Source organism: Sparus aurata, chromosome 1 (genome assembly GCF_900880675.1).
Source record: "Sparus aurata chromosome 1, fSpaAur1.1, whole genome shotgun sequence".
Taxonomy (NCBI): Eukaryota; Metazoa; Chordata; class Actinopteri; order Spariformes; family Sparidae; genus Sparus; species Sparus aurata.
In genome coordinates, this window is record NC_044187.1 from 20937932 (window position 1) to 20961057 (window position 23126).

A 23126-nucleotide genomic window follows, 5' to 3' on the forward strand; every position below is an offset into this window, starting at 1 on the left:
CGATGCTGACTGGCAATGTAACACCTAACCATGCACCTCTGATGCCTATGAGTACCCTTCTGTAGAATCGGGAATTATTCATCAACGCCTCTGATGAGTTCACGTGTTATGTTTTTTTATTCCTCTGTGATGGCACATGCGGGCTTTTTGTCTCACATTTCGACCTACTTGAATAACTTTTAAGCTGGGTGGTTTGTTTGATTCAATTCTCTGGATCTGTCTCTCATCACTGCACCTCTGATCTCTCTCTCTCTCTCTCTCTCCCTCTCTTCCTCCCTCTCTCCCGCTCTCTCTCTCTCTCTCTCTCTCTGCCTCTCTCTCCTCGCGGAGCTTATCTCGGTGCGCATCGTCAGCATCAGTTTGAAGTCAAATCTGACAGCCGCTGCCTTGCCCGGTCCTTTCCTTCTTTTTCTCCCTCCCGTCTCTTTTCCCCCTCCTCTGGTGGTCATCCCGTCTCGTTTCAGAGGTACAGACCCGGATTAGTGCGCTAAACGTGTGTAATTATTGATGTACTTTTTCGGGATGGGGGGGAGATGGTGGTGGGTGGATGGACGGATGGGTGAAAGAAGTGAGTGGTGGTGGGGGGGTTGACCTCGATTGGCGCCCGGGATGAGAGAGAGAGAGATGGAGAGAGTGAGAAAGAGAGAGAGAGAGAGAGAGAGAGAGAGAGCGAGAGAGAGAGTCTCCACAGGCTGGCGTGGCTTTTTCTTTTTTTTTTCTTTTTTTTTCTTCCTCTCAACGTGGTCTTCACCTGTTTTCTGTCTCTGTGTGTTCGCAGTTGAGTCGGGACTGTGGGAGCGCGCGTCTCGTCGCTGGCTTCAACTTGGGGTGAAGAAAGACAGGGAAAACTCCTCGGGATTCTCCGTACACCGAGCTCTGATCCGGATATTCTGGTGAGCACACTTTTTGGCCAACAGAAGACAGAGAAAAAAAAATGTGCTTGATTTGAATCGTGTGCATCCTTTTTTTTTTTGTCGGGGGGGGCGGGGGTGAAAGTGCTCCTTGTGCTTTTGCTGTGCTGACTTGGAAACGGTCTTTTAAAAAAAGAGAGAAAGAAAGAAAGAAAGAAAAATGCGTCCTGTACTTTTTGTCTTCTTCTGTAATTGTCTGTGTGAAACATTTAAAAACGCGTTGAGGTGATCGCTTCCTCTCTCCGTGCCGGAGAGCTGGAGGAGGCAGCGTGGCAGCGCAGCTCCTTCGCTCCCCTCTTTCCATTTTCATGTCTTTTCTTTCTTTCTTTTATTTTTTTTATTTTTTATTTTTTGTACCCCGTGGCAGCGAAGTTCTCGCTCATCGTGGCGCGGCAATAATAAACGCGGCCGTTTGTGACAATTAGGAGTCGGTATTCCTCTCACGGAGGGTGAGAGAGTAAACCACAGCCGGCCGGGGTGAGGGAGAGAGATTAGGTGAGGAGAGAGAAAACATTTGAGGGATCCCTCAGGGAAGCGGCGCTCCCGTCCTTTTTATGAGAGGGATTTTATTAGTCTTTTTATTTCCCCACAATGATGACATTGTCTGATATTGTTCTAAAGCTTCTACTTAATATGCTATTATTGTCAGTGCCATTACTTCCCCTTGTGTGTGTGTGTGTGTGTGTGTGTGTGCGTATATATATATATATATATATATATATATATATATATATATATATATATATATAGTAATAGTGGCATCCTTCAGTACTGCTGGCTGTGCTGTAGGCAGAGAATCTATGGGGCCATTTGCTGCTTTTATTGTCCTGTTTATCAATTAAGCTTGTCTATAATGGAGATATCACACTTCCTCCAACATAAAACATTACTCTCCCACACACCATCCGTTAGCATCTCACCTCCCACATAGCCACACTTGCTGTCCACGGCAGATTATCTGGTTATGTGCCACCATTTGCACTAATAGAGAGTCCCCTACTTTAGTGTAATGACAACCCGATCCGTCAACCCCCCCTGTGCCCAACGCAGGGGCCGCTTAGAGGCTCATAAGCGGTGTCATCAAGGGCAGATTGAAAAGCCGTAAAAGACACAGAGGAGATGACAGAGTGCCCGTGGAGGTTGTTTGAGGAGTTTGCTGATGTGTTTTATTGTCCGTGTACAGTACAGGGGTCCCGCATTGTGAAGCGTGGACCCAGGGTTGTGTGTGTGTGTGTGTGTGTGTGTGTGTGTGTGTGTGTGTGTGTGTGTGTGTGTGTGTGTGAGATCTCTGCTCAGCCATGTGTATGTAAGGAGAGAATAAGTGAGCAAAAAAGAAAAGAGGGACACAGAGAGAGAGGGAGAGATTATGCTAACTCAAAGTATTGGAGGAAGAGGAAAACCCATGCAAGCAGTTTTTCTTTTTAGCGTATATATATTTATATATTTAGCTGTCAGGGCCTTCACTGATACACACTCACTTCTTTGGGCTCTGACATGCTTGTCACCAGCATGAGGTTTATGTGAAAGAGGGCCACTGCTTGTTTTAGCACAAGCTCTAGCTTGTGCGACTGCAAGACAAACAAGGGGAGGCTAAGAGGATTGACCGGACAAGACCCCCGACTTAAGCGCAAATAAAGGCGGATTATAGCTCAGGTAACATGAGAAGGGAAAATTGCCGGACAGCAGTAAAGGGTCGGATGCTAAGTCTCCCTCAGACAGTCATTTGCAGCCGTTAGAAAATCGAAAGTGAGAGCGCAGGAGGGATATTTACTAATGGGTGATATTTGATAATCACAGCATTTGTCATGTTTTGAGTTAAAAGTAAAAGTAAAAAACGTGTCAAAGCACATTTACTTGAACGGGAGAGTGACCCATGTCAGCCCTCCTCAATTTACCTTCAAGCATCCTCTCCAGATGAGTTTTAGTGTCAGGAAAAGCCATGGTGTCAGGTGAGAGTGCAGAAAGACATGAGGCACAGTGGGTGATAGTTAATAATCAGAATTCGGGTCGTGTTTTGAGCTAAAGGTGACATTTCAATGGGGGAGTGACATCCCTTCTCAGTTACCCTGCGGTACTCCTCCGGTCTGGGATTTACACACATGCTCCGGCTCAGATGTTTAAACCTCGCCGACACGGCCAGTCACTCGTGCGATCATATTTAACTCGGCGACCTCCCGTCAGTCTCTTGTCAGGTGAAAATGAGACCAGTGCGTTCTCAGGTGTTGTGCTGACACGGTGTCGCCGATGGCAGTCAAGATAAAGATGATGATGATGAGGATGACAGTTCTCTGGTTAATGACAGTTAGGCTGATCTCATGCTGATGATGAAGCCGGCAGGTAGCTGCATTACATCATGGTGCTACCGCGCCGCAGTCAGGCGCCACATCTTACATCAAAAGCACTTGATTTCCCAGAATGCTCTTCCCTCTCAGTGGGCTTGTGTGGCTTACATCGGTAGTGGAGGCAAACACCAGGTTAAAAAGCCTTCTCACAAGAAGTAGACAAGTTGAGTACCTTCTGACAGCATGAAAGAACGGATCTACTTGTGTTTGGTGCTGTTGGCAGCAGCATCGCAGTCTTAAGAACACGACAGTCCGTCGCAAAATGGTCACGGCACACAAAGCCAGTCCATGTGACAGATTGTATGTGTGTGTGTGTGTGTGTGTGTGTTTTCTCCTTCCTCCGGATGTTGTTTGTTCCCTCAGACGCACACGCTCACTAAATCACGCACAACAGGCGCATAACACGCTGAAACGCACTTACGGACACATTTATCGAATTATCAACGTGGACCTGTGTGACCAACAGAGACACGTTCTCCCCCCCCCAAAAAAATACCCAAAACACATTGATTGCAGGGCCGCGGTCGCACTTGCCTACACACTTAGGTTTTAAAAAAAAAACATTATTGTGTCTTAGACGTATCCGCCCAGTTCTGAAACGCATTACGTAGCCCTGGGCTTAAAAATATCCTGAGCACAAACACACGTACACAGTTTGAGCAGGGACAGCCCTGTTGTGTTGGCACGGAACCAGAGAGCTGGTGATAACGAGGTTGAAGTTAGTTAGGATTTTAGCTGCGCCTCAACCTCCTAACACCCTTTCTAAATCTGATTCATCCCAAAATGAGATGTTTTTCCAAGAGAGGGAGATGAAAACACGCTCTCTCTCTCTCTCTCTCTCTCTCTCTCTCTATCCCCATCTTTCTCTTTCTCTCTCCCTCCCTTCTTCCCTTGCCAAATACAGTTGAGCTCAGCCCCCCCCCCCTCTTTCTATTACTCTCATACTCTCACACACTATCTGTTTCACACCCCGTTCCTCCCTCCCGTTCTCTCACATCTCTCTCTTCTCTCCTCCCCTGGCACCTCGATGTGTTTCTCTTTAATTGAGATGCATTTCAGTGTGGTGCAAATTAGCTTTCTACATCTCCAGTCTAAACTTGCAACCTGTGTGTGTGTGTGTGTGTGTGTGTGTGTGTGTGTGTGTGTGTGTGTGCGTGTGTGTGTGTGTGTTCGTACGCCCATGCATGTATGTGTGCATGTGAAATCTATACGTGTGTGTGTGTGTGTGTGTGTGAGAGTGAGTGTGTGTGAGAAAAGAATTCCCACAGTTGAAAGCGCTACCTTCCTCCTCGTTTCTCCAACGCGTCTTGTGATGCCTCCTCTCTCCCACAAACGTACATTTTTAGTACGGCATTAACAACGTTCACTTGTTTGGACTCCCTCTGTTTTCGTGTCTCTTGGCTGTGACTCCCACCGGACTCCGGGTTTGAGTTTGGATCTGTGTGTCTGAGAGATGACAATGCATGGCAGCTCATTAGGGAAAGGGCCATGAATCGGGGGGGGGGGGGGCAGGGGCGCTTTTGGGACATGCTTTTAGATACGCAATGCTTGTCTTGCTCAGCTGATCGGATCTGGTTCTGTTCTGCTGAAGAGAAAAGCCGGTGGTGTTCTGGTCAAAAGTGCAGGGCACAGCCGACAGAGAGAGTACGGTTTGCCTCTCTTAACATGTGTTAAAATCACATTCACGAGCAAAACATTGCCCGTCGAGAAACATTGCTATCAAGAGTTTTCTCCTCTTTTGTATTTTTTTAGAAAATGATCTCAACATTTGCAGGAAGTGGCTTCCAACCTGAGGGTCGAGATAACCCGCGGGCTGGGATGATAAATCTGATAAAACAAAACAAAACCCTTTCTGAAATCGTCGCTCATTCAGACCTCTCTCTAATCTTTCTGCTTTTTTTAGTGTGCCACACCGGATTGTTTGAACTTTTCAGGCACCTGAAACTTTTCAGAGGAAACAATCTCAGATGATTATTCTCGTGTTGAGCTGCCCTGAGTATTCCCCTGAATGTAACCTGTGGTGCCGGGCTGCAGGTAGACATATTGAAAATGTGAAATTATCCCATCTTGTGGCAGATACCTCGGCTTCTTAAGCAAATAAAAGACATATCCAGTAGATAAATGTGGTGGGATGGTCTTGAGGCAGGTTTTCCCAGGCGGTCTCTGGCGTCTGTGTGTGTGTGTGTGTGTGTGTGTCCGTGCGCGAGTGTGAATGCGTCCTGGTGCACTTTGCTCGACTTTGAGCGTGCGGACGTATGCTCACATGCATGTGCGAGAGCGAGAGGAGTCGTTAGGGAGAGTGATGCTGACAGCGGGGTGACCTTGGGGCTCCCAGTCTTCCTCTTGTCGATGAAGGGGATGACTTAGTGCCTCCCTCCCCACCCATGATGGCTCATTTATTATCATTAGGCACACAGTCAAAAGATGCTGCTCAGACCCTCAAAACAGAGTGGTACATCTGTGTGTGCTCGTCTGCGCACGTGCATTGCCGAGCGTGAGAGACAACAGGACAGGGACAGAAGAAGGAAGTCTTATCTCTCACCATAAGTGCCGCACATCTGAGCATATGTGTCTGTCAGTCTGCGTTTGTCACAGGTGCGCCTGCCTTTTGTGTTGGCTTCTGAACGCGTGTTTATCCATATCTTGACAGAAGACGCGCTCGCCTGTCAGTCCACATCTGCCGGCGAGAAGGCGCCTCTCGCTGCCTGCTTACCGTGCAGTATAAATAACGCTTCACGCCATAACCCTAACCTTACGTCACCCCGGCCAGCCAGCGAGCAGCATCAGTGGTATATGGGTACATCAGGGCGGGCCTCTGTGCTATCGTTTCTCAGCGTGATGGATGGAGACTTCTGCAGGCCAGTCAATACCCAATCTGAGCCCCACTGTCCTGATTTAAGATACAGCAGCACCCAGGTGACACACTCAGAAGCACGCCACTTTAATCACTCTGAGCATCAACTCTACACTGCCAAGATTGGTGCGTGGGTGTGTGAGTGTGTGTGTGCGTGTGTGCGTGCGCGTTTGTTTGTATTAGTATCTCACTCAGTCAAGCACTGCTGTAATCACACAGCGATCGGCAAGTGCCTGCACTTCTGACAGAGTTAACATTTCTTTAGAATGGAGAGGGAGGGACATAAATAACCTTTACAAGGGGAGGATCTATGCTGCCTGCGGCTTGAGCGGCGACAGAAAACATACATGAAGAAAAGGAGGTGGAAGTGAGGGGATAAAATTTAGTATGAGACCTGGTGTAAACCGAAAGATTGGTGAATCTCTCTTTCCCACGAAACATCTTTCCACGTAACGTTTTTAATTGGTTGGCTAAACGGGGGATCAGATTCAGTGGCAAAGTTGCCGAGCCCATGAAGCGTGACATCCTCATAGTAAGTGAGAGACAGGAGGCCGGGGTGGATCACTGAGCGTACAATATGAGACACCATAGAGTGGGAATGGTGTTGGTTCATGTTCGGTTGTGGTTTGGTTAAATATTGGCAAAAAATCAGTGCATTACATCTGAAGTCCTTGTTAAGTTTAGTTATTTAGACCATGTAGCTTTTAAAGTCGTTTGGGAAAAGATTGTTGATTGTTGAGACCCACAAAACATCAAATACCGACGCCTTGGGTTGATTGTTGAGGTCCGACGCCCTGAGCGGATTTGGTATTTGATTTCGATCGGTATTTGACTATTCATCATTAGCTTGTGCTGACTCCAGCCCCCCTCTCGCAACCCTGCAGACGATAAGTGGTTACAGGTGATGAAAGGATGGTCGGAAAGAGACTCAGCAATCAAATATCTTTCTGCAGTAAGTTACATAGTGTTTTGTTGTGTTTGGTTCAAGAAGTGACAGTGTAAACCAGTAAAACACATGGTGGTGCATGAGTGAAAGTGCAAGAAATTTGTTGCACCTGTAGCCCCCGGGCCAAGGTCTCAAAAAGGCTTTCTGGAATACAACAAAGCTAAAAGAGAAGTCAGCTACAAATCAGCGTTTACTTTTTCAGCGTTAAATCCAGACCATTACCTTTCCATTTAACCTTAACCGAGTGGCCTGGGTGGCCTAAACAAACGTTACTAGTGCTTCAGCTGCCAGCAGCAGATTTATAGGGAGAATGAATGTAAATAGGTTCTGCAGATACATTCAGCATAACCACTTTGCATTGGAAAACTACATTTAAAAGAAACATTCCTTTGCTATCTTAATAAAAAAAAAACATCTATGCAGAATTACTTTTCCTACAAATGACTTGCATCTGTCATTTTTGTCAGACATGGCGGCTGCGTTCAGGTATGTCCAATCTGGTCTACTGGGAAAACATGTCAGATCTGAAATAATTGTGCCTTATGCGAGGATGGAAAAGTGATATTTTCGCGAGGTAAAAAAAGGTGGGCAACTTCACATTCAGCATCCTCGATGTGTACAATCTCCCTGCTGTTTCCGTTTATGAGCGCATCATGCTGGAGAAAACGCTTCGGTACGTGCAGTAATCAAGGGAAGATTGTGTTTGTATGAGCGAGCGGCTGGATATCGCTACTTTATCAGAGAGTAATCTGTTTGCATTGGTTCAAATTGTTCCCTCTTGACGTCTCATCATTCACGTACATGCGCGACACACACTTAGTTGTGTACACCCAAAACACACACGCGCACTTCCACCAGATCCCCCTCCCACCCCACCCCCACCCCGCAGCCCCCTCCGCTTTGGCTGTTAGTCTAATTTATGAGGTGCCGTTAATTTGGCCTAAACGCTTGTTGCGAGACCTCCCTCCTCTCTCATCCCTTCATCTTCTGCATCCCTCCTTCTCATCCTCCCTCTCATCAGTCACTCGGCAGAGTAAATCAGAGGGGTGGTATTGCACAGCAGGCAATACGTAGACTGGACACCTTGACTAATATACCGCTGTCCTTCTCCCTCCCTCCCTCTCTCCCTGTCTATCTAACTCTCTCTCCCCCCCCCCCCCCCCCCCCTCCATCTCTCTTGCCCGCTGTATAAATCAAATTTGGCTCCTCTCCTCTCCTCTGTTCCTCTTTTAGTTTTGCGTCTTCCTCATTTCTGCCTGCACTTCCTTCACCTCTCCCATGCACTTTCCTTCCACCCCCCGTCCTCCTACGGTCTCCGCACTCCTGTCCCATACCTCTCTTCCTCTACTCTCCTTCTTAACTCCCTTACCTCGCCTCGCTCCTCTTTGCCTCCTCCACCCCCCCTCCCCCCTCTCCTGTTCTCATGTTAGGTGTAAATTTAGAACAGAAGGCATGAGGGGATGCTTTGTGTGTCTGTGTGTGTGTGTGTGAGAAAGAGAAACTCTACATGAAAGCTTCTCAGAGTCCCCATACAGCGCTCAGATGGGGCTGATTAAAACCTAAAGCCTTGGTTTTCATCCACATTTAGGATTCACATAAAATCAGATACACTTCACACGCTCACGTGCAAAATCTGATATACACACACATTCACGTGCACACGCGCCACGCACACCCACACAAACACACACACGTCCCCCCCCCCCCTCATTATCTTCCTCTTATTTCACTCTTTTGCTTCGTACTTCTGTCGTACCCTCTTCATTCTCTCTCTCTCTCTCCAGCCGTCTGACTCTCAAACGCAAACTCACACTCATATCGTCTGGCTGAAGGTGATTCTCCCAGATACAGAAACAACGTTGGGCATGCGAGACTCCCTCATCGCTTTATGCCACACTGTTCTCTCTAATTCCATACATGGCACACACTTGGGAGTAACCCCATCGCTGTACTCACTGTGCCGGACTGCCCCGGCACACTTATACATCACTGTCCATCTCTCCACTTCTTCCCGCTGTCTCTTTTCCATCTTGCGCACTCAATCGTTCGGGGCCTATTTATTTTCCTTCTTTTGCCTCTCATTCCTCATCGTTCGCGGCATCACTCTCTCTCATGCGCGGAGCCCCCATCTTTGTCCTTTCTCCCCTCTCCCCCCTTCAAATTCCCACGACGCCGAGGGCTTAGTTACTTCTCAATAAATGTAACAACATCCAGCCTCCTGTTCTCTGCCATCGCCCCCCCCCTCCCTCTCCATTGCCATCTCTTCCTCTCCCTCCCCTCCTCTCTCTGTCAACCCCCCCCCCCCCCCCCCCCCCAACGGGCTTCCTTCTAGTGCACACTTACAGTCACAAGATAAAGCATGCTACCTCTGCCTTATCCCTCTGTGTATTATATAAAGCTACCGTGGTTATCATTAAGCAAGAACACCTTAAAACACTAGCTCATTCTATATAAAGATCAGACTCTCTTTGGAGCGAAGAAGTGACTTAATTAGAATAGAATAGAACGGAATGGAATAGAAGGGAATAGACAGGTATATTTTTTTATATTGTTTACATAACAGGCAGGACGCAGAATACATTTAATGTGGCAGTTACAGCTAAAAGCTCATTTGCCTCCGGTGATTTGCGGGTTGACGCTGCAGAAGCATTTAACAGCAGCAGACAGTTGTGGTGAATTAAAAGATTTTCGCCTCAAAGCAAATACAATTAAGCATCATTATTACAGCCCAATTTTAAAACAGACTACAAAAGCGCCCAACTAAGCACTCTATCATCGGTAACCCTGAAGCATAATCAGACTCAGACATTTTCAGCAGAAGTGAGAGTTTTCCACACACCTATACAACCTTATACGCTTTCCAACGTTTCGTTTAAATACATCGCAGCTTCTGCTCGGCGATTGCAAAGTCGGATATCTGTTGGGGTTTTTTTCCTGAGTAGAATGAAAGAGGTTTTGAAGTAGTGCAACCTCTCTGGTGATAAATGGTAACTTCCACATTGAGGCTGTTTCTAAATGAAAGAGTTCAGTTCCTTTCAGTGGAGGCTTGTGTTTACCCAGGGAGCGCAACAGTTATCATAAGCTGCAGTAGTGGATTCTAGAGTGAAAATATAATCCTCCAAATTTCAAATCAGTGAAGAGTTATATCTAATGCTAAAGAGGAATTGCAGTGGAATCAAATGGTGAAAAATGATACTGAATCTTTGAATAAACAAGGGGAAAAATGCCAAAATGTTCTGGTTTGAGCCCCTCTAATGCAACATTTATACGCGTAATAGGGGGTATTATCTTCTCGGGATCGGAAGGTTGCTGGTTCGAATCCCAGCTCCCCCTGGCTGAGCTGAGCTGCATGTCAAAGTGTTCTTGAGCAAGATACTGAACCCCAAATGATCAGAAATGATACGAAATCTCACAGAAACAGTATGAAGTTTACGTGCATGGACACAAAACAGCACAAACAACATAGAAACAGGAACAATATACAGTGTGACTGTTAACAAATGTATGCAATTAGTGACATCTTACTTAATTACTTACTTACTTATTACCTAGTTGTAATAGAAGAGAGTTGGGAGGATATTTACTAACTAGCCGCTACATATTTATAAAAGGAAATTTCTCAACAGAGCTTCGTAAAGTGAGTCTGAGCTTCTCTAGTTTTAGGTGCTGCATAACATCTTTTATCAACAGAGTTATGTGTAGGCGGGAGGCTGTGCCTGTTTTCAGTTCAGTGAAATAAATCCACGAGCCAAAAGGGTTATGAATCCTGCCGCAGTTGAAAGGCGTCCTTTAAGAGGACTTTCCTCTCTCATTACCCCGAATATAACCAACGTAGGATCAGATTTTACCATGTGCCCCAAAATATCAGAGTTTTAGATATAGAGTCCCAAAAAGGAGATATTTTTTCACATTTGAGGGATGGAGACGATGCTGCTTTACTGGTTTTTCTTTGTCCTCTTCAATGTAAACGTAATATTATTGGACTGGACTGAATTTTATTAGAATAGAATAGAATAGAATAGAATCAGGGTTCGTACGGGTGCTTGAAAGTGCTTGAATTTCAATGTTGTGTTTTCAAGGTCTGAAAAGTGCTTGGATTTTAGTTTAAGTGCTTGAAAGTGCTTGACATTATAACTGTGTCTTTCACAAAATTGGGATCAGACTGGATAATTAATTTCTGAAGTTTTTGCTATTATAAAATATAATTTTAGATGTTTACAGCATGATACAATGTACATAACTGTGATAAAAAGTTAAGAAAAAAATCACAAGTATATATATTCCCTTAGATACGTATTTCACCCCAGCAATAAGGTGCTGGAAAATCTTAAAAATGACCCTTAAAAGTGCTTGAAAAGTGCTTGAATTTGACCTTGAAAAAAGTGTACGAACCCTGTAGAATAGAATAGAATAGAATTGAATAGAATAGAGTTTTTTGGAGGCTTGTTGGATATATATTGCATGCCCGTTCATACACTTGTTTTGAGAAATATTCAATTCACCAGTAGATACATTCAGGTCATGTTTCTTTGGGATCAGCAGCATAAATCAGGAGTTATCAGCTCCTGGCGATGCTGGCAGCCAGCTCACACAGTCAGGTAAGTGCAGGATGATGCATTATTATTATTATATGAAAAGATTTTTTCTCTCTTGATCCCAACTTAATATTTGGGGATCGCTGGACACATTCATTATTTTACAAGTGAAAAAAAAAAGCCTTTGATGCGCGTATTATGAATGCAGTGATATATGGATGTACGCGTGTGAAAAGTGGATCCACAGGTTTTTTTTGTTTTTTTTTACTCTTTCAACTTAAATAACAATAGGATTCAACGGCAGACATGGAACCTGCAAATCAAGTGAGAATCGGGTGCATTTTTCTCGTGTGAATCCATAATATGGCTGTATCCCTGCGAGATCTCTGGGAGGCTGGCCAAGTGTCTCCGGCTGAGCCATCTCCATTCGCTGTGTGTCTGTTCAGTCAGCCACACAGAAGACAGATAGAACCACCAGTCTGCTCACCCCTCCAGTCGCACCAATGTAATCAGACCTCAGCAGCCATAAACCACCGGCTATGGACACTCTGCCTAGCCCCGCTGTCACACACACACACACACACACACACATGCACACACACAAACTCACACACAAACACACAAACACACACCCACGCACGGAAACACAATCCCACGTGCTTAGGTATGGACAAATGAATGTAGACCCGTGCACGAGATCTGCGAACACGGGAATATGAAAAAATAGATGCCGTTGCGTTGGCTCCCACGCATGCACACGCCGACACATGTATGCACACGCACGTAGCTCAGAGTGTGGGGCGCTTAGTGGTGGTCCTCCATAAGTTGAGGCTTTTTGCCCAAGGAGCTTAGCCCACCATTCTGCTGGTGCAGGAAGGATGTCTTCTGGCCCAGAGGGAGCCTTCATCATGTTGCTCATCCTGCCACCATTGTGTGTGTGTGTGTGTGTGTGTGCGTGTGTGTGTGTGTGTGTGTGTGTGTGTGTGTGTGTGTGTGTGTGCGTGTGTGTGTGTGTGTGTGCGTGCCTGCAGAGATGGACTTCCATCTACAGTGTGTGAGTTATGTGAAAGCTTGTGTCTTTATCTCCCTCCTTCACTGTCTCTTCCCTTCCATCACTCTTTTAACACCTCCATCAGTGTCTGTTTCACCCCTCACCGCCGCCTGAGTTTCGGGCCATTTTGTGTCTGTTTGTCTTTTTGTTATCGTGTATCCTTTGTTCTCCTCCTCAAAAAACTAACACTCGACGTCTCCCCATCTCCCGTCTCCCCCCCTGTCTTTCTTGATGCTCCCTCTCTCTCTCTCTCCCCAGCTCTGTGATGCGAACGATGGTGGATGACTGTGCTTTAGGAGATTTACTGCTGGATCCTGTCTCTGTCAGGTGTGGAGACGAAAGGAAAGCGATGAAAGGGGAGGTGGTGGAGGTTGGGGGGGGAGCAGATGGAAGATAGAGCGGTACACAGGGAGACGACGAAGGGAGAGAGGGGAAGGAAATGGAATCAGAGGATGAGGGCAAAGAAAGGGATGAGAAGGAGAAGATTATGCAGGGGAGCATAGAATGAGATAGAATAAGAAAAATGTGAACAGAGTATAGAACAGGAGGAGAGGCTACACTGTTTTTTAAAGCAGTCTCTGAATATAGCTTGACAGAATGGCTCTGTGCTCGGATATAACTAAGTCTCTAACTTTGCCTCTTTTTCTCCGCTTTCTCACCGAAAATGCGCCGAAAAACACAAGCTCACACAGCTACAGACACAAACAAACGAATTGTCACTTCCAGGTGAAAGCTGCATTCACACTGACCAGAAACCAGTTGCTCTGTGAATAAGAACACTCATCTCACATTTAAAAAAACACATTCCCTTAACGGTTAAGCGTTGTGGGCCTTGTGAGGGGTTAAAGTTGCTGCCGAAGGGTCACTGTAAGTGTGTTTAACCCCCTAAAAGCCCATTCACACACTTTAATGGCCCCCGAGAGGGAACACACATATGTCTTCAAAGACCAAGCTTAATGCCTCAGAGAAGCAGCACAGCACGTTTGCACACATATGCTCTTCTCTGCACTGTTGCCTAATTCTTACATTATCCTGGTGCATTCAATCGATTCATATGTCACATGTACTTCACCTTCTCTAGTGACTCATTTACGCTATGGCATACACAAATGTATGTGAGGTGATTGTAGGAGCAAATAACTAGCACTAACTTTACTAATCTCTATCAACAGACTTCTGAGTGTGAATGCAGAATCTATAAGAAATGGACAAGATTTAGGCGTCAGAAGTATTTTTGTTTCCTTTTGGTCGAATTTCTGTGACATGATGAAACAATAAATGGGAAGTCTTGACCTGGATATCCTTTATCCAGTTATCTGCTAGCCACACTGGAAACCCAGAAACGATAACCGTTGCCCACAGAAGCTAAATCCTCAATAGATGGCAGCCGGTCAATATTGAGATTACAACCTTACTAGTAGGTACGTTTCCTGATTGTCCAATATTCCAATATTTGGTAAATTAGAAATATTCTAATAGTGTTTTCCATTTTTATTTCCCTTGTTTCATCCACACTTATATACAGTCTTTTCCACACAGCGCCGGTATAAGCCTGTGCCGCTATATTCTACAGTACATACAAACATCAGCTCTTCGAATAATTGAGTAATCGTCATTAACTACTTTAACGTTTGCTGCAAGTGTAGCAGTAAAACTCGTTTTGTGTAATAACTAGATTTATGGTGGGAGGTGAATAAATACCGGACGCTTTCTTGGTCAACTAAACCCAGATAATTCCAGATAAAGAATGATATTGCGGTAACAACGTATTAGAATCAGTTGGAGGAGTGAGAACCAGAGGAGCACAAGTGTCTTTACAGAAGACCCAAAACAAAAGTTACAAAACTTGACTTTGACACACTAGACATACTAAAAAATAGTCTTTAATTAAACCTTTTATGAACAGGTTGATGGCAATTTACCTTAAGCAACATTATGTAGAAACTGGTATTTTGTACAATTTGGACAGTAAATACAAATGTGCGTACCACAAACCAAACCCATTATGTCGTAACAATGTTAAAAGTTGAAAACTTGAAGGAAACATGTAGGTAACGCTGTGATCCCACCCTCTCACTGAAGTTACATAGAGCAGAAACAAGTGATAACTGAGACAGAGACACCATTCATCTTGTTACAAGTCAGTGTACCCTCAAAATGATTCTGAAGGTGAAAGAGTTGCAACATTGTGATACTTGTAATATCCATAAGTGCATTTACGTCATTTTGGTCCAAAATAGTTCAGACTATTCAGTATTAGGTCTTTTGGTTTTTAATTAACAACTCTGGATTGGTGTAGAACTCACGTGTGCCTGTTTGGCAGAAGAAAGAGCTCATCAAGAGCTTTCATTGATATATGTGACTCATCTTTGTCCAGAATGTCACTAATATCCCTCCGTTTGCTGCCGCCCCTTGAATAACATCTGTTCTATTTCATCTATTTTGGATTAAACTCCACATTATATCAATGACAAGTCCTGAAATTATGCTTTCAAATGTTTCGTAATTTGAGTGCATATATCTATATCAGCTGTGTAAAAAAGAAACTGCTCATAAAGCACAACTGCTGCCCATCCTGGAAGGCCAAAAATAGCCCTTCATCAAAATAACACCAGGGGCTGCACTGGTGTGGGCGTGTTGCTACAGGTACCGGTGAGAAGATGAGCTACAAACCAGGAAGTCCAGATTGAAGCCATATCACAACAACAAGACACTGTGCAGCAGTTCTACACTTCTGAGGGAGGATTTTTTACAACTCTTATCCCGTCAGCAATAATTTGCTTCTCTGTCTCGATGCCTCTGAGAGAAGCGTAGAATTGGCGCGTTTCTACGTAGCACAAGGCTATAGATTCACAGACTATTACAAGAACAGAATCAGTCGAACTGGAAGAAGTGTACAGCTGACCTGAGTGTCTGTGTCTGTGGTGAAAGGGACTTTTTAGTTTTTGAAATGTGATCACAGCAGGAAGCATTCATTGTCAGGCTGGTACACTCTATGCTATGACTGGTGGTCAGGTTCACACTATATTAGTCTGGCAGGGACAGAAATGCTGGCAGCAGTGTCGGCACAATCTAGACACCTCATGTCATCAAAACATGGCTCATCTTCAGAAGGCGACTGCTTATGATTAACACTATTTTTCATAGATAGAATATGAGAATGGTAAATAACAATTCATGCATTATGAGTTGACACCAAAACTTAGGCCGAGCCACTCGGATAGTTGTGACGGTGTCTTTATCAATCAAGGAATAATACTAACTCAGAAACATTTATTTTGTCCACAACTGAATGAAACAAGCTGTTCTCAGAGGAAAATGATGTCCCCAGAATGCTGTTTGAAGCTAGAAAGGTGGCAGGGTCCGCCACATGTAAACAAAGTAAAACAAAATGAAATTGTGTTGGCCCTTAAGGTCAGTTTGTTTATTCAGTTTTTTCAGTCACAAAAAACAAAGAGTGTGTTTAAATAGTTTGTTTAGGCATTAAGAGAAAAAAAACCTCTTCTGATTAGAATGTCTTAGCTAGAACTACACAGTGCACCTTTAAGGTGACACTGCTGTCAGACAATCACCCGGCTAGTTCCATAAATCTGTCTTAATCTTATTTTTGATTAGTTTTCATGCTTCTGGTTTTCACTTGCAAAGAAAACTCTTCCGCTTTTCATCAGTTTATATTTGACCTCCAAATTTCGTGCTGCAATTCAAATTATTTTGATAATATTTGATCGTAAAACTTCATAAAATCAAACCTTTGCAATTTAAACTACTTTTCTTGCAGTTAATTCATATATCTATAAACTACTTGTGATTGCTGGGCCAAATGCTTGCTCTTAAATATTGTATTCAATATGTTTTTTTTATCATTTGACATTACCCTGTTATGTCATCCCGTGTTTAATTTCAGTTTAAAACTAGTGTTTTTTACAAGTAAATCCAAAATAAATTGTGCCCTCCCAAGGACGACCAAACAAAAACACTAATAAGCACAAATTTACACAGAGAGATGTTTAACACACAGACAACGGTAAACGAGTGAACATGCATGAGTGACCGCATCATGGTAAAACCTAGAAACCCCCAAAAAAAGGGATGTGTGTTGAGAGAGTGAGAGCAGAACCAGAAATGGTTTGAGGCACCCATCTGTCAGAGAAAAAGAGGAGAGGCGGGCAGCAAGACAGAGAGGGAGAGAGAGGAGAGACAGGGGAGAGGGAAAGGAAGGGGGGGAGGAGGACTGACAAACTGCAAACAGCATGTGGATGTACAGACAAGGGTTGTGAGACAGACAAAAAAGAGAGAGAGAGAGAGAAAGAGAGAGGGGGGTTAGCGACGGAGACAGAGAGGAAACAGAGATAGGAAGAGGGAGTGAAAGACAGCCAGCCTGAGAGAGTGACAGAGTGCAGTCCTGAGAGGGAGAGTGTGTGGGTGAGTGTGAGAGCAGCGCTAGCTAACTCGTCTGTCAATCTGAATCTGTGATTGACACCTCGGGGTCTGGCACTCCTCTCTTAGCCTGCTGGCTCTTCCTGTCAGGATGTAGGGCACGGGGTCACGCACACGCGCACATAACACACGCGCGTGCACGCACACACACATCCTTACATGATAGAAATTGTGGTGTAATTGTCCTTATGCGTAAATGTGTGTCGACTTACACACACGGACACACACACACTAGCAGCAGGGTCTGGCAGAGGTGAGGTCTCCTGTGGGGGTCCACTCTTGCTGACTGGACCTTAACCTCTGACATTTGACCTATGACCTTTTACATTGTCAGCAATACATCTTTTCAGCAGGCCCATCTTTCAAATCCAATCGTCTTTGTTTTATGTGACGCTGCAGCCGGTTTGTTATTTATCAGTCGGGTTCTTCCTTTGTCTTTCTCTCATTCCACACAACACACACAGTACTATCGTAAAGCAAAGAGTGCATACACGCGTTTCAATACACACATGCGCAGACACATATCAGTGTCCTTTGATTGAGGGATGATAACAGTATGTCCTCTACTGCGTGTCCTGACCGCTCACAGTTACTCACACACTGCGGGCTGAAGCACTGCGCAAAAATAACAATATTAGCAACATCACTGTCAGAAAAATATATGTGTGTTCATGTGAAACGAGGAGAAAATGTCATTGAATTCGTCTGCATTTTTAATGCATTTTTCAACTAAAAGTCCACCTTCTAGTTTTGTCTGGGGTTGTCAATTGCACCCAAGTGTGGTCAGAGTTTTCTCAGTTGTCATGAAGAAAGCTCACATCAGCACAAGCGAGCTAAGTATGGAACAGTACCCTTTAATTCAATCAAGCCTAATCAAATATCAAACTCGATAGCCCTGCACATTTCAAACCTACGATACTTGTATGCACTGTGTTGATTTAGCTATTGTACTTGCTGTTCTGTTTTTTTTTTGTTTTTGTTTTTTCATGTTTACCTGTCCAGGGACAACAGATGGAAATTAGCTTCTAGCTAAACTGTGGTGGAATTTCTGTTACTTGTGCACTGTCCCTGTAAAAATGAACAAAAATTATAAAAACCTGCCTAACCATAATCAAAGCTCACCAGATCTAGGATCCACATCAAATTGGTCAATCATAGATGCAAGCCACTCGAGTTTACCTGATTTTTTCATTAAGACCCATCCATCATCCCCCCTGAGAAATTCACGAAAACGTCAAAAAGAAAAAATCCTATCTCGCACTAAAGGTTAATAAGGTCTATTCTAGGCCGAGACCCATCCTCCACCCAAGTTTCATGGAAATGTGTAAGCCAGCCAACAAATTAACAACAACCTCCTTGGTAGAGGTAATAATAGCCTGAATTTAATCTGAAATTGCTGTATATTTGAATACCATTCCTCATGTCCTTGCAGGAACACTTTTTGTGTGTGTGTGTGTGTGTGTGTGTGTCTTTGTCACATTCTGAAAGTCAAGTGAGAACTTTCCTTTGTGCATGCACAACATCTATTGAAAGACAAGGATCAAACCAAAGGGCAAATGTTTGCGTATAATGAGAGATAGAATCTTTCCGCATAATGTGCTGCTATGAATTAAAAAACACAAGTATTTATAGCCGTTGTTATTTAAACAATCTTTACATTTCAATGCGAATGAGAGCTGATGTTTAAAAACCTGATCTCGGACAGGTTTTTTACCGTCAAAACAATGACTGTCCCAAAATTCGCCAGCGAACAAAATGTCCCAAATTTCATGTGCGATGTTTTGAGATTACACATATTACACTTTTCTTTTTTTTCTTTTTTTTTTTTTAATCGATGCCGCCTCACACCTGCATTGGCAGTGATGTGAAGATGACTGATCTATCCTGGCAGCTTTCATTAATGATGGGAAATATGATGTTCTTACATCTCATGTTGTAGCTGTGTAGCTCTTCTTTAAAAAAGTATCACATGCATGCACACACACGCACACATCCACTAATGAGAGGAAGTGTCCATCTGGCGGTCTGTATGTGTGTGTGTGCGTTTAAGTTTTTGTGTGTGTGCACCAGTAGGGGTTTGTGACTAATGGGGTCATTATTGATGCTGAGTCAGGATTACCGCTGATTGCAGTGGTTGGATACCACCCTAACGAGTGTACAAACACATACACACACGCGCGCGCGCGCTTACTTACGCATGCATACAAACACACTTTCCCTCTCTCTCTCACACACACGCACACACACACACACACACACATGCACACACGCACATTTTCATTTCTTTCAGGCTCTCATAGGTGCACTTATGCACATAAACCTCCCACCTCAGCTAATAAACTTACTCACCCAGTCATCCCTCTCTCCACCTCTCTAGACCTCCTTTGTTCCTGCACACATACACATACACACACACACACGAACACACACACACTTACTGGAAGCTATATAACTAGACGGGTGTCAGGTGTTATGAGGAGTAACCTGTCACCTACTTGTTTTTGACAGGGCTACAAATGATCCGTAGACACAGGCAGACACACACATACCAACCTAAATCATGACATGGACGTTTTCATAACAGCACGAACTGTACACAACACAAGACAGAAAACTGTGATTGGTTAGAAACTGGGTTAGAAGCTATAGGAAAAAAAAAACCACTCCAATAAGAGTGATATTTAACCTTGAGCCGATAATGGGTGAATCGTTTGGAGTGAACATATTCATCCGAGAGGCACAGTAGATATGAAAAATACGACCAAGACACCAACTGTGAAAATGTGAATTCATCAAATAAACTAAGATGGCGTCACCGTGCTGCACTATATTGTGTACTCAGCTTGAATTCCACTGACTGCAGCATCACCAGCAGGTCAAAGATTTCACTGACGCGGCAAAATATTTCAGCATCTGCGAGATGTCTGGTTCAGAAAGTCATGGTCCCCAGATGATGTCTTCTCATGGCATCCCCTGACATTTTCTTCCAGGGTCGGCAGCGGGTTGACATTTGCAGTTCGCGGCAAGGTTTTTCCGTCCAAACATGGCACAAATTGTCACCAAATTTCCAGCAAAGTCGATGAAAGAAAAGGCAAATGCAAGCGCGTTATCTGCCACTACCCCCGTGCAATAATTTGGAGTTGGTTTGTCGAGAGAAGCAGCGACAAGGTGACGTAATTACAGTAAATGACTGTCAGCTCTCTTACCAATCTACACAAATCTGAGATTTTCTTCTGCAGCCACTGTTCATATCTCCACTCAGAGGTAGCTTCAGTCTGTTCCCATTACATCACGCCACAATTTGCTTTTATCGTTACACCGACTTTGATATGTATCTGGAAAAAGAATGCCATGTTCATATTTAGAAATCATGCGTTTAGTTGCCCATAAAGGCAAGTGGCACAGAGAAGTTGCGCTCGAATGGTAAAATAAGCTAGAACCTTATCTTTTCTCTTCCTAGAATCATTCATTCGGACAGCTGAACTTTTTAAAACAAAGCATTATATCAAAAATAAGCTGCAGACTGATTTATTCAGGCCGGCACCTATAGTTCATCAACACGTTTCCAACTCTTCCTAACTACTTTTATGCATCACCCATTTTTAATCTGTTCTTTTATTACATTCTTGTGGATTTATTTATTTCTTGTTTTAAATATTTGTTGGTGCTAAATAAATATAATTATTATTATTATCATTATATTATGACATTATCACAGGGTCTTTTTAAAACTCAACCACTGATCCTCTGACTGTCTCTGGGGTCTGAGGTGATCATCACTGCCCTCGCTTGGGGAAACCAAGAGCTCAGCGAGTCTTAAGTGATTTGCTAGTGATTATAAAAAAACCTTTAGAAAGGCAGTGCCCAGCTTTGAAATCAATAGGGAACCCGATGATGTGTTCACACACGGTTTATTCTGTGTGTTTGTACTATGATAAACCACGAGGGTCTGTGTACCTTGGTGGCCTAAAATGTGTGTCTGGCCTCTAAAACACAGACTAAATGTCAACTCTGTGTGTGTGTATGTTGCTGCCCTGCCCTGAGTATCACAAATACTTCTTAAACCCCTCAATATGTTTTCAGAGTAACCCATGTGATGGAACGATTGTAAAGGTTGGAGCAGCATGTGAATGTTTGGATTTACAAAATATTCGACTGTGTTGGTTTATTTCTAGTTTGACCATGTTTCCAGGAGTGACTGTCTTCAGCAAAAATTACACACTCAGCAATGTTTATTCTCAAAGTCAGCTTTCAGCAGTATCGCCCCAGGTTTAATCAAAGCGTGTGTGTCTCAGGGGCGGTTCTAGGGATGGGGACACAGGGGCATTGGCCCCAGCTGAAATCTGATTGGCCCGCTGAAGTGCTCCTGTCCTGTCACTCATCTGCCCTTTGTCCGAGAGCGATGATCAGATTATAGGTTGATGCAATTCCATGCCCAAACACTAGTGGTGCAGGAAGAAGAAGATTTGAACGATCCCGCAGAGAAAGTTTTTCAACCGACATCCGATGGCAGTCTACATTTTGAGGAGTTTGTTGGTAAGTCATAAATCCCTGTTTACTCACAGCTGTCACATAGCTTACGTCAGACAAACATTAAATTAAGAAGCAAAGCTAACATGAGTTAACAGTAATGTTAACTGAGGCACTACTTGTGTTTAGACATGAACGTTAGCATTTCTCTGATAAATGTAATGCTAATTCATGTACTTCTTTGTAATTTGCATTGGTGTGTTAACATTAACTATAATGTTTGGCAGTGATAGAGAATATGAAAAGAAAGGGTCAGTCTCAGGCGGGAATTCAGCAGTTTTTGGGCAAAAGAGTGAGTCTGCCAGCCTCTGAAAATGAGCAGGGGGAGAGCAGTAGAAGATGGTAGACCAGAGGCTGGCCAAGAGCAGGGCCCCTCCAGTTCCTCTTCATCAGGCCAGAAATCATTTAGGGAGAGGAACAACAGTTAACGCTGTAATGTATGAAATGTCATCATTATCTTGTGAAATGGCACATAAGTTCACTGAATTCTTGATGACTTAACCTCCCATTCTGCTGAGCCACTAGAGTCACCTATCAGTGCTGATCCTGCAGGATCTGATGGTAAACGGCTATCTTGTATGTGACAGCAGGCTGATGTTAAATAATTTGTCATGCTTTCAGACATCTTCCAGTGTGGTGCACAGAGTCCTGTGCAGACGTGAAAGGATTGTTCTGCTCCAGTAGGACCTGATGGTATGCTTTTCATTCTGTAAATGGTCTTTAAATTGTAGTGAATTATGCACTCATTCACTTACTGTGTCTGAATGCCATGCAAGCTAAAAGTTGAGGGATATAAACAATTGACTTTTATTTAATTTGCTTATCACCAGACACTTCCCAGTCAAGAGCAGGGGGTCCTGTGCAGCCTGTCCTTAAGGATTTCCCCAAGACGCAACATGGAGACCGCAAGAGGGCATTCAATGAGTCGTGGTACTGAGACTACATGTGGTTGGAGCACTCCATCATAGAGACTCTGTATTTTGTTATGCCTGCCGCCATGTTTCCCTTCCAAATGCCCCATATGTATTCAGAACAGAAACTGGCTTCTCCAACTGGAAGAAAGCTTTGTGTAAAGAAGGTGGCTTTAAAGGCCACTCCAAATCAGAGCACCACCGAAATGCCATGTTTGCGTGGAAGAAGCACGAAATGGCCACTCAAACAAAGTCATGCATAATAGATTCTATTAACAAAGAGAGAGAAAAGAAAATTACGGAAAACCAAGCATATATTAAAACTATTGCAGAAGTCGTGAATTTAACTGCCACACAGAACATTTCCTAGAGGGGTCACACAGAGTGTGAGGACTCAGATAACCGTGGCAACTTTTTGGCTATTTTAGAAGAGATAGCTAAGCATGATTCGTTTCTAGAGAAGCGCATGAAAGTTCATGGTAATGGTAAATACACCAGCAAAACCATTCAAAATGAAATGTTGGAGTGACTGGCAGAAATGGTTCAAGAGTAAATAATAAGGGAAGTAAAACAGAGTGAGGTGTTCAGCATAATAGCTGATGAAAACAA

The 23126-nt window shown here is 43.9% G+C and overlaps 1 protein-coding gene across 30 annotated transcripts in view; it reads left to right on the forward strand.

Annotated features, from left to right (window-relative positions):
- Positions 1–314: 314 nt before the first annotated feature.
- ptprdb (protein tyrosine phosphatase receptor type Db) overlaps positions 315–23126 on the forward strand; it is a 172451-nt gene continuing 149639 nt past the window's right edge. For 29 of the 30 annotated variants that reach the window (XM_030437562.1, XM_030438259.1, XM_030438500.1 and 26 more), the window contains exons 1-2: positions 315–466; positions 779–893. The gene's annotated coding sequence lies outside the window, so the exon portion shown is untranslated. Of the gene's footprint in view, positions 494–778; positions 894–23126 lie in introns of all 30 variants that reach the window. The other variant, XM_030437623.1, reaches the window with a different exon arrangement.